Raw genomic sequence first — 12,200 nt, 5'->3', positions numbered from 1 at the left:
CATACTGTACACTAATGCAGCACCTCAATTCACCCTCTGCCTGAAACACTCGTTCATGTCAGCCCGGCTTTCCAAAATGCCCAGTCTCTACTGATTGGTATGCTGGCCCAGTCTGTTGTGATTGGTCAACTGCTTTGACATTTTTGACATGTAACGGCTATTACCATAACCATGTTTCAGCTTCCGAGGCTTCATGAGCAGCCGTAATGGTCTTATATCTATCGGAACTGTTCTTCCAGGGTGGGCCGAAGTAGTAAACAAGTGAGTAACATCCACTTTTGTTCTGGCCAACTAAGGGGAAAAAAGCATTGCAGTAAATCGCACTGATTAAATCTAATCCATGCAAATTATACTTTGTTCTCAAATTGTTAATGTTAACAACATCAGCATTGCATGACTACATTTAATGCCCTTCTGATATTTATCCTTGTTTTCGCATGGGCCCGGTTGCAGTCTCTTTTTTTCTGTAGCCACTCCGAAGTCTTTTGCATTTTACAACGGGTGAATCTCCAGTTGTCACTGGCATTTGTCGTTTGAAACTTTCTGGATCCGCCATCAAATTGTTAAGTTAAATCATATCAATTGCTGTGAGAAAAGGCTATAAATCTCCACCACCAACATCCTCACACTTAATATAGCCTACTAGCCGGGACACCTTCTTTATGTGTACAGATGTGACGTAATGACGCAAAGACATGCTCCAATTTCCCACGGAAATCCACCAGTACCACTGGAATTAAAAATATTATTACAAGCTTACCGTTTTGAATCGAGCTAAGGCAAGCAGATAGTTTTGAACACTGGCTGGTTATGTACTTGCTCAAAAAATTATTTTGGATAATTTTGAATCCAAAAAAGTTACGGACTGCAGCTTTCAATAGAACTCATGTGGCCCCAAAAGCAGAACCCTTCATAGCAATGATGGTATTATGCAATATTATGTAACTACATATGGCTCACGAAACAAGGACTTCTGCATTCAGCAGCATCTCCTCAGGGTCAACACTGAGCAGGTACTCACTCTATAGTAGACATTCAAGTTCATTTGTCAAGATTTGTGCACCACAGCTAAATATATTTTGTGTTTATTATAGTCCTCGTGAACTAGAAGTTGCAAACGACTTCAGTTCAGTGTTGTGATTTATCTCGAAGTGAAACAGAATATTGAATAGTGGGCGAGAGAGAGAGAGAGAGAGAGAGAGAGAGAGGTGCTCTGCAATGTGGCTCTGTAAATGTGCAAAGAAACTACTAACATTACTTAACTAACTAACTATTCTCTGTTGTGGCTAGTCACAGTTAATGCAGGTTATGTATCTTGTTCAAGGGTGAACAATTGAAGGCATAATATTTATAAGCATATAATAACTTTAAAAAAAAGAAAATGAGCGGTCTTTTCTTTTTACTTGATTGTTACTTAATAGTTTCTGATTGCAGTATACATAATCATGTCAAACCTAAAATAAGAATTATTTAAATATCTTTTTCTCAAAACATGAAGGAAAACACTATCCTCTGCAAGACTCCCTCAAAACGTATTACACTTAGCCACGTCCACTGGAAGACTGGAAATATTTTATTTTAGATAGAACTGAAATAAATCTATCTTGAAACTTGACTCAAACTGCTTTCGAATGACTAGCCCAGTTAGCAAGTTTGGCATTGTCCAATAGGATGCATTAATGTGAGAGGAGCCAATGGGTTCACACTGTGATTAGTAGCCTCTTCTTTCTGCTGGAGTGGCACTTTCTGCTCTTCCTCCGTCACTCTCAACAGCTCAGATGGGAAGAGGTGGTGGAAGGGAGGAGAGAAGATAGATGGTTTGTGACTAACAGATCAATAACGCCTCTATTTCTTCCTCTAAGCATCACCCGGCTCATCTGACACCAGGACCTCTGTGTTGTTCTTTTCTTAAATCACAGCTCTCACAACTGACTCGACATGAATCACTTGCACTTGCAGCGGAGGCTTCTAGGAGCTTTGGGATGCCTAAAAACAGACATTTAAAGTAGGGCAGGGGTGTAAAGTATATGAGTAATTATACTTCATTTATTTAGGGTCATTTGTACTTTACCAGAGGAATACTTAAATGGAATACTTATACTCTTACTAAGTTACAAAGGCGTTTTACTCCTCGTAAATTTACGTAATATTTTTTGCAGAAAATCGTAACTTAAATCTTCTTACTAATCTTACAAGACAATCAAATTACAATCCTGGCTGAATTTTAAAAGCCAAAGACATAGACTTCACTGTAAACTGTATTGGGCCACAACTGCAGGGTTTTTTTCTTATTAAGAGACGTTTCTGAAGACGCATGATCTTGACTTAAAGGATTAGTTCACTTTCAAAAATTTACTCACCCCTATGTCATCAAAGATATCCATGTCTTTCTTTCTTCAGTCGAAAATAATTTTTTTTTTTTTTGAGGAAAACATTCCAGGATTTTTCTACACAGAATGCACCCCCCCGTCTTCGGAGGTCAACTTTATTTTTATTCATATAACAAAATAAGAAAATAATAAAGAGTGACAAGCCGTAACAGGGAGGTACACAGACAGACGGTCAGACAGACACACGGCCAAACAGACAGACGGACAGACAGACAGACAGACAGATAGACCGACAGATAGACAAACAAGCAGAGTTATAAGTGTGGGATTGGTATGTCTGTAAGTGTGTGACTGTTAGGTGTTGTTAAGGCAGATATATTGGTGGCGGGGGTAAAGATGGTTGGAGTGGAGGGGACCACAACCAACTATTCCAATGTTCAAAGAAGGTTCAAATGTCCGTCTAAATGCAGTTTCAAAATCTCTACACGATCCCAGTCGAGAAATAAGGGTCTTATCTAGCGAAACGATCGGTCATTTAAAAAAAAAAAAAAAAATAAATAAATAAATAAATAAATAAATATATATATATACATATACTGTGTGCACATATACACACATATTGTGTACCATCGGCAAGCAAGCTCATAAAAATGTTTAAAAAAAAAACTTTTTTTTTTAATTAATAAGCAACATTATAATATGGACCTTTGTGTTTCATTTTTTTTTTATCTTCCAAAGCTGCACACACAACAGAAACACTTTTACTTTAGCTTTTGTTATAACTTTCCTGAAGCATCTCATAGAACATATTTAATCCAAAGCCAATAAAGGGCAGCTGTAAAGTAATGACGCACTCAATGTGCCCTCTATTTTACTAAACTACCCGGTTAATTAGGTAGCGTAAAACAAATCCCAGACCTCATCACCTCCAGGAAACATATATATGTGCATGAGTCTATTGGAAACGTGACATGATCTCGTCCTCTGTCAATCATAGTGTGGCTGCCTCATGGCTCTACAATCAGCCTCGGGTAATGAGATTCCCCACGGTCGCCGTGGAAACCAATATGGTCTCTTTTCATGAGCACAGCTGTGACAGCTATTTTAAACAGACAATACACTGTCCCAATCACCATACACATAAAGACAATGAACAGCCTTTAGCCAATAAAACGAGCATGAGCAAAACAAAAATGAGCAAGGCTAATTGCTTCTTTCCATTCAGAGAAATTAACAAACAAATGCCTTAGCAAATCATAAATCAGCTATTGCATTCAGTTCTCCACAGTAAAGCCTTTCATCGTCTGTAATGGATCTGACTGAAGTTTAGGGCTTTTCATGTGTTTCCGAAAGTCGAAAAAATGTCTTAAATGATCAGAACTCAACTGGTCTGTTAGTATGACTGCAAAGAAAGAACAAAGAGAAACATGTTAAGATTCTGCTGTACATTAGAGTGAACCGTAGCTGAACAACCAGGAAATTGCTGAAAAGAATCACACTTGGTCACGACGAGGAGAATCAATGTGCACCTCAAGAGGACATCAAACACTGAGCATGTTTTTCCTCTTGGATGAGTAAGTGAAGACACTATTTTTAAAGGACGTGCCTCTTAAAAGCTTTCTCTGAAGCCTGAGGCTGTATGCTGCTTCTGTCAAAATGGCCATCTTTGTGAGTATTCATGTCAGTGAGTAAGTGAATGTAAACAGTTGGGAGAAAATGTGTCAATACATTGGATCTGTGCATTAGGTCTTAAAAGTGCCAGCAATATAATAATACCTGCTGCTGTGAATTCTCTTCACATATAACAAACAGTGTAACCAGCTTCATCATCCTGAGATGTCTATCGCTCTTCATGCTTGGTTATGGTATACCTTTCATTATGCTGGTATGTGTAATTGGAAAAGTATTTGTCTTCTAGGCGGGGGAATACTCTCTTATTGGCTTTATAGTCTTGAAGCCCATGCTTGAGAATATTTAGCTCTTGTAAAGATAAGTAGTGTGTAAATTGAAACTCTTTTTACTCTCTTTCTTCATTATGGTCGAGATATGGAATAATTTTATTTTGTTTTATCAGTAAATGTGTAATTAATTTTACTTTTTGTCAATATTGTGGCAATTTAAATAATGTGAACTCATTTTTTTAAGGAAGTGATTTTCCCTTTAATGTGTATTCATTAAACAATGAATACTATGAAACTCTGGAAAGTCTAAATCTAAACATGACATTTTACTTTGGCCTATGAGCAAGTTCTTTTTCTTAGCATCAAATGCTTCCACGTCTCAACCAATTCACATAAAGACTGCAGATTATATCACATGGTTCAGTAGGGTTAACATCACCCTGAGGCTTTTTCAAAAAATCCGAAGACTAAGGTTTTGTACCTCCACTTTTCACAGCTGGTTTGCAAAAGGCCTTTTTTCGAAGTAGCAAAGAACTATGATCTTAATCCTTAAGGAGCCACTTAAAATGGATTAGCACTGACAAAACATTTGATGTGATGTGGTCAATAGTCAACTTGCTGGCTACAAGGCAACAAAAGATGCACAAAGGCGAATATGGTCCAGTCCACACTAGGGATGGGACGATTACCGGTTTCACGATAAACCACGATAAAATGTACTGACGGTTAGTAATATCGTTTAAAATTTAATTATCATTAAAACCGTGTTTGATTATCGCGATTTTAGATCCTGTTCAGCCAGCAACAGTCTGACGCAGGCGCAGCGCGCAATGTTATGTTTTTTATTCAAGAAGGAATTGCGGAAGGCAGCTGAGCGTGCTCGGGAGATTTTTCAGCCTTTCAAGAGAACCAATTCTGAGGTGTGGTCATATTTTGGCTTTAACAAAAGTCCTGAGGGAAACTCTATCGAGGATGGTCACCCTGTCAGCAGAACATGCACAAGAAAAAGTCCCTGCAATAACTTCAGATCTGCCGAGTCGTCTTGTGTGACCATCACCGACTGTTGTATAGCGAACGCAAAGCAAGTTAACTTTGACCTCATTACCAAAACTACGTCTGGGAAATAATTGGGCATGAAATGTTGTTTTAAGTTGAACTATTTTATATCAATAAACGTGAGGCTTCCGCAAAGAAAAGTTGGCAGCAAGTGGCTTAGCCAAAGACGAACGAACAAGTTCAAACTAGACTATTAAGAGTGACATTTAAGGGATAATAATTTATATTCATTATACACTTATTACACCGATTTTTTTTTTACCACATAATTACAGGGACATTGAATTGAGATTAATGTTTTCTTACCTTTTTATAATCATGTACAGCGTACAAAACAATCGTTCAGACAAGATGATCACAACAATATTATCAAACTGTGTAAACAATGAATCAACTCTGATTTATTAATTTTCAATACAATTAAAAACGGAGACGCAAGACGGCAAGTTGTATTTGAATAAAACGAGAGAGCGCGTCCATTTGTGATGCATGGTGTAACGTCTGTCAGAGAGTTTGAAGTCTGCCCAGATGAAGAATACATGACAGTGCAAATGAACTGGTAGTTACACGAGACTTTTATAGATGTTTTCTCTCATTTAAGCACACTCTTCACATACATGTCGAAGAGCGAATGTTAAAAGGGAAAAGAGAACACTCGACACGCTACAAATCAAAGTGGAAGTAAACACATTATAATAAAACAACGGTCAGCAGTAGAGCAGTCATCTTCCTCTTTGCGTGATCAATCTCACTCTCACTGTGCGTGCGCGCTCACATACAAACAGCATGCATACAATAACGTACGCCATAGAAGAAGTTATCTTAAAGGCACATCCACATTCATGTCATGAACACTACTTAACACTAGGTGGCCGTTACAATGGATGTGCGCGGTGTTATAATGCGTTGCTATTGACGACCGTCATTATAAGGAAGGAAATGCTTTAAAAAGTGCATAGAGCTGCTTGTTTTATTTGTTGTTTGTTGATTTTTTTAAATATAAAACTTGTTGAAATGTCTTCAGTGTGATCATCAACTCTTTTTGAACACTTTCATCTCGTTTTAACAAAACCGTGATAATATTGATAATCGCGATAATTTTGGTCACTATTATCGTGATATTAAATTTTCATACCGTCCCATCCCTAGTCCACACACACTAGAGCTGCACGTAAAAAAAAAAATCCCAATCTTGATTCAAAAACCCACGCAATCTCATTCCTAAATGACCACAATTCGCATGTGTCTTTTGAACTATTGACAAAATCACACCAGTACATTCAAACTATGAACAACATTTTAAACAGACTGCAGCAATTAAACATTTTGTCAGAACCTCTGGTAAACCACGTTATTTTGCTGTCTGTTCAGAATCATGGGAGAATCGTGATCTCTGTTTGAAACAAAAAAAAAATTGTGATTCTCAATTTATCCAGAGTCATGCAGCAACACAACAAACAATATAAAACAAGTTTTTTCACACATCCATCTGTGACGCATAAGAGGCATGTATTTATTTTTGTGGCCAATATTCATTCTACCTAGATGAGCATCATCACTGAGATTAACGTTTAAGCCTATTTCTTACTAGCACCCCCACATACCACATTGAGAATGCACAATAAACCTACTTATAAACTTATAAAGCTTTTGCAATACAGGCAAATATGAAGCAGAATAAAAGAGTGACCTACTACATTGTTCAAAATTGTTACCAAATATGCCCGTTGGGCTTGATTCAATTTAAACATGCTACAGTATGACAAAAAACAAACCTGAATAAAAACAAACTATTTAAAATTTGTTTTTGTTAAATGAAATAAATCTGAAATTAAATACAATATCCATATCAGATGAAAACTCATTTTCAAAAATGTTTAAAATTGAAATATAAATATAAAAAACCTAATAAATATGAGAAAGGAAAAAAAAAACACCTAAATGTAGCACATATATAATAGTATATAAATAATAGCATGCGATGGTCACAACAATCCTCAAACCAGTTTAGAATTTATTGCTGTTACTAGAAATACTCGCTACATAAATCACTTTAAGTTATTTTCTGAAATTAGTCTATTTTTTGACGGCTTTAGTGTTACACTAAAATTAAAGAAACCCCCTCAACTGTTAAAAAAGCTTTAATTTCTGTTTGCGTCAGAATACAGCTCCTCTGGAAGAAGAAAAAATGCAGAGCTCACTCAGTCCAGCTGTTTCATGAAACACAAGCAGCCTAAAAGTATAGTTTTGTATCCCTAATATTCTTATGCATTTATTCTGACAAGGTGCTACACAAATCCATGGTCATTCCTATTAAAGAGTTTGCACAGTTTGCCATGAGATGTAATATTTGACTGTAACTTCCCAAAAAAAAAAACTGTTTTGGAGAAATACAGTGTAAACTGTTAAAGCCAGTAGTGATGCATTACTCAGACTTGTTGATGTGGAAGAAGAGAGGCTGATCGCCAAAAGCCATCCCACCCGTTGGCAGCACACATGCTCACAGCACACCCCTTAAGCTACTGCTGTGCTCAAGATAAAATAAGCATTTTGACTGGCCAATCAATAACAGAGAAACAAATTATATGGTAATCTCATTGGGTTTCTCATAAATCTATAACTAAAACAACCTCCAAGTCTTGGAGTTGAATTTCTCACAGGCAGTCGCTACTGAATATTTATGAGACTAATGAAATTTCCCTATAACGTTGAGTCATATCCGACAACTTGCTTAGGGAGACCTGATAAAGATCTCCATCTTTTATGTTTGAGGATAGACAGCAACCACACCCAAGGAGGAGAAATGACTGTGCAATTGGATTCAAACCTCTAAAATTAGCTTAACTCTGTCAGGGAGGGAAAACTAACAGTGACAGACGAAATGTTTAAGATAGGACATAAACATCAAAATATCAGTCATTCATCAGGGCCAGAATTTTATTTGATTTTTTCACAGTTTTGCATTTTCTTAACTAATTCTTCACTATATATTTATTTATTTGTTTAAATATTGAAATCACGATTATTTAACACGATTATTGGTGGGTGATATGATCAAAGTCTTATTTCATGATACGAGTAACGTTACTTTTAAATGTCAGTGAAACTTCCCAATAGGCTCTATGCACGATCGCTTCCGCGTTTTGTCTCAGCCCGCCCAGTTACATCCGGTGCTGCGTCAGTTAGCCGTTTTTTGCATTCGGTGGAGATAATGGCAAATTACACTCGCTGTTTACATGTGAATGATGTAAACAATATTGTGAGGCAGTTAACTGTCACACATATGAGTAAGAAAGAGAAGTTCTTTAAATTAAAAATTTCGAGCTACATCGACAACTTTGAGGGTGAGTATTCTCATATCACGCGAAATCCGACTAGCAAATCAGTTTCTAAAATCGTTGTCTCCGTTTCTGAGAAAATGAATTTTATTAAAGTGAATTGTCCTATAGAATGCTCTATGCGGAAGTAAAGACGCCGGCTGAGATCCTACCGGAAATATGTCAGCAGCGTTCGTGCATAGAGCCTATTATCACTTCAGCAAAAATGAATATGTTAATTAATGTAACTAAAAGTCCTCAAAACAGTTACAGACAGAAGACAAGTAAACAGTCAGCAATAAAATAAGAACAAAGAAAGCAATTACAAACAAAACCGACAAAAAAACACAAAAGAACAAAAATACAAATTAAATAAACAGTGCTTTAGGTTTTTCAGGAAGATGTACTAACTAACATTGGTATTCAGATAAGTAATAGGCTACAACAGACACTGAATAATGTAAAATAATAACACTACTGTATTTATATAGGCTAATCCTTATTTAAAACTACAGAAGTTATTCATTCAAGAGTCTTTTCTTGTTTGATTAACATTCATGACTGCAGCAGTCATTAATGTTGGCTGCTGTCACTTTAAGAGCTGCACGAATCCAATAAAATTTCACTTTTCTAACTTTATTTAGTGTGTAATGTTGCTGTTTGAGCATAAACAACGTCTGCAAGGTTACAACGCTCAAAGTTCAAAGCAAAAGAAGGTATTTGCTTTTAAAGAAATCATTTTTAAGGACTACAACTAATGGCTGGTAGAGACTACACAACATTCCTCCCGGGATAGTGACATCACTAACCCTAAAATTTACATAAACCCCGCCCCCGGGGAACGAAGTCCATGTTGTGAAGAGGAAGAGTTGTAGTAGAGCACATCTGTCTGAGTCTGCTCACGCTGTCGCTTCTGTCTTTTCACATGCAATACAGTACATAACACAAATGCAATAGCATGTCACTCTGTAGGCATCTTACAACGGTTCCCACACAAGCGATTTATAGATTGAATACGCTAATTGAAGATAGTTACCTCCACATCAGCTACATAAATTCATCAACTAACCGCTCAGAAACGTCCTGTTGCATTCTACATGTTGTCACTTCTTCTTGAGTCTCTCCATCATTGTCTGACTCCAGTTTTAACATAAAAGGCAGAACAGTTTCTGACATTTTAGTGATTGTCTGCGTGAGGTAATCAGAGCTGCTAACACACACAAGCTCTTGAAGCTCCGCCCTCTGTGCCGGGAGCAGCAGCTCATTTGCATTTAAAGGGATACACACGCGTTTTACTGACCCTCAAAAAGGGACAATTTTAACATGCTGTAAAAAATGATCTGTGGGTTTTTTTTAGCTAAAACTTTACATACACACTCTGGGGACAACAGAGACTTATTTTACACATTGTAAAAAGGGGCATTATACCCCCCCCCCTTTCATATAAAGCACATCCCGCTTTATCAATAGTAGATTGCATTATACATCGCTCAGTTATTCGGCTGATTTGGATGTTAAGTTTAGCTTAGTGAGGAACGAAAGTGCACCGCTGTGAAGAAAAGGAAGGTGAGCTGGACATTATGAGGCAGCGGCACTATAATTGTTTTACCTTGATTATCTTGTTTTCATAATCGTTGGAAGCAAAAATCGAAATACGATTAATTGCACAGCCCTAAACTTACCGCACCGCCACCTACTTAATCTCTGTGTCTCTGTGGGGTAGCTGACAAAACTAACATTTTAACCCTTGTCTAATTTAGCACTGTGAACATAAATTATAGCTTTAACATGTCAATGCTGGCAAATGACCATAAGCGGGATAATCCACGGCTAGCAGTGCATTAAATGATTTGAATACACTCCGTTCATTTCTGACATTTATCCCATATTCCTCATTCAAAAGGATGAACTAGGCTATTCACTTACAGCATGGACTGAGAATCACTCATTCACACAGATTTCATCTGTCATTATACAAATGAAACTTTTCAAAGGGAGAGACACAGAGTGGGAGACAAATTCCAGAATTAAGGTATACTGACACTTATACTACTTACCCTCACCTGACCCATTAATATACGAGAGATGAAAGTCTATTGCTGTGAAAATAATTATGCCTTTCGTCCAGAGTTAATCCTGTACAGGGATTTTAACATATTATTTGACTTTTAACAGACACTTCACCTTTTGACACACAGTGATGAACTATATCAAAGACAGCATCAAGTAGTAAACTGAATTGTACTTCTACACCCAAATTAGTGCTCATAATATATTTGTGATTTTATAAGCTCAATCGAATGGATTCTTCCACTGAATAAAAAGAATAGGCTACTTTGCAAACGGTGACAGGAAACAGGGTGAACTAACAGAGGCAAAAAGCTGTCTCACATTTCACCCAAGAGAGTAACAACACCACCCAAGTCATCTTACACACGGCCTGATGTCGCAGATATTCCAAAACAAAAAAGGTTTACAAAGTCAGAGAGGTGATACAGCATGATACAGCCAAGCTTTTCCTGTGTCACTTCATCATCATCATCATCATCATCATCATGACAACATGATGACATGACTACAGCACTACATCCTAACCCCCTCTGGAGAGAAAACCTGCGTCCTTATGACCTCTGGTCCGGAGGACAAAAAGGCGGAGATCTGTAGAGGATTTTGCTAGAATCAAAAGAATGGGTGCAGATCTGGAAACGGGTGTGATGTTAAACTACTGTTTATAACATTCAGCCTCATCAAATGCACTGAGTAAGAGGGCATCGATTAATGATGAGAGCTCTGCCTATCGACAGCCTTGTTATTAGGCTCTCCTAACATTTAAGAGTCTTTGGTCATATATTATGAGATAGATATACAGCGTAACACACGTTTATACAGTGAAAAACGACGATCAGCCGCTAGCTGTAGCTAACAGGATCAAATAGCTAGCTGTCAAAGCTGCTTACACAAGCAGCTGCGTACATTTCTACACCGTTATTATAACGAAGCCACCTTCTATATAAACACTGCACCACTGGTCCAGAGCAAACCATCATATATCATTTACAAAACGTGAGAATGGGAATGAAAGAGATACTGACCTCCAGGAGCTAACGTTAACGCCACTGCCACTCGCTTCAGCGGTGTATCTCTGGCCCTGCTGCGGCGAAACAGCGTCTCAAAACACATTCATCGTTACATACGATGACGAACGCATGATGTGACAGTGGCACGGCGCGGCGATTGCACATCCGTGTCTTGCGGTAGCGGGTCAGTCAGTGATGCGCTGATGATTGTGCCTGTAGATAAGCGCTGCTCCTCGTCGTCGTCGTCGTCCTCCTCCCCTCTCCCTCTCTCTCTCTCTCTCTCTCTCTCTCTCTCTCTCTCTCTCTCTCTCTCTCTCTCTCTCTGCTTGCAAACTGACTGTATGATGATAGCGACGTCCGATTCGTGATGGAATCGTTCGTTTGAGTCGGTTCTTTTCAATGAATCAGCTTTATTCGGTTCTCAACGATTTGTTCACAGATCAGTCTGAATTGGTTTTGTTTGGATTGTTTGAATACTCAAAAAACAATACATTACAAATATTACATAATTAATTTATG

The 12,200-nt window shown here is 37.7% G+C and overlaps 1 protein-coding gene across 14 annotated transcripts in view; it reads right to left on the bottom strand.

The window, feature by feature from the left end:
- madd (MAP-kinase activating death domain) overlaps positions 1 to 11,960 on the bottom strand; it is a 63,834-nt gene extending 51,874 nt beyond the window's left edge. For all 14 annotated transcript variants that reach the window (XM_081359753.1, XM_081359765.1, XM_081359759.1 and 11 more), the window contains exon 1: positions 11,697 to 11,960. The gene's annotated coding sequence lies outside the window, so the exon portion shown is untranslated. The remainder of the gene's footprint in view (positions 1 to 11,696) is intronic.
- Positions 11,961 to 12,200: the final 240 nt, after the last annotated feature.

Source organism: Scardinius erythrophthalmus, assembly GCF_964197995.2.
Source record: "Scardinius erythrophthalmus genome assembly, chromosome: 2".
NCBI lineage: Eukaryota > Metazoa > Chordata > Actinopteri > Cypriniformes > Leuciscidae > Scardinius > Scardinius erythrophthalmus.
This window is presented reverse-complemented; position numbering and strand designations above follow the sequence as displayed.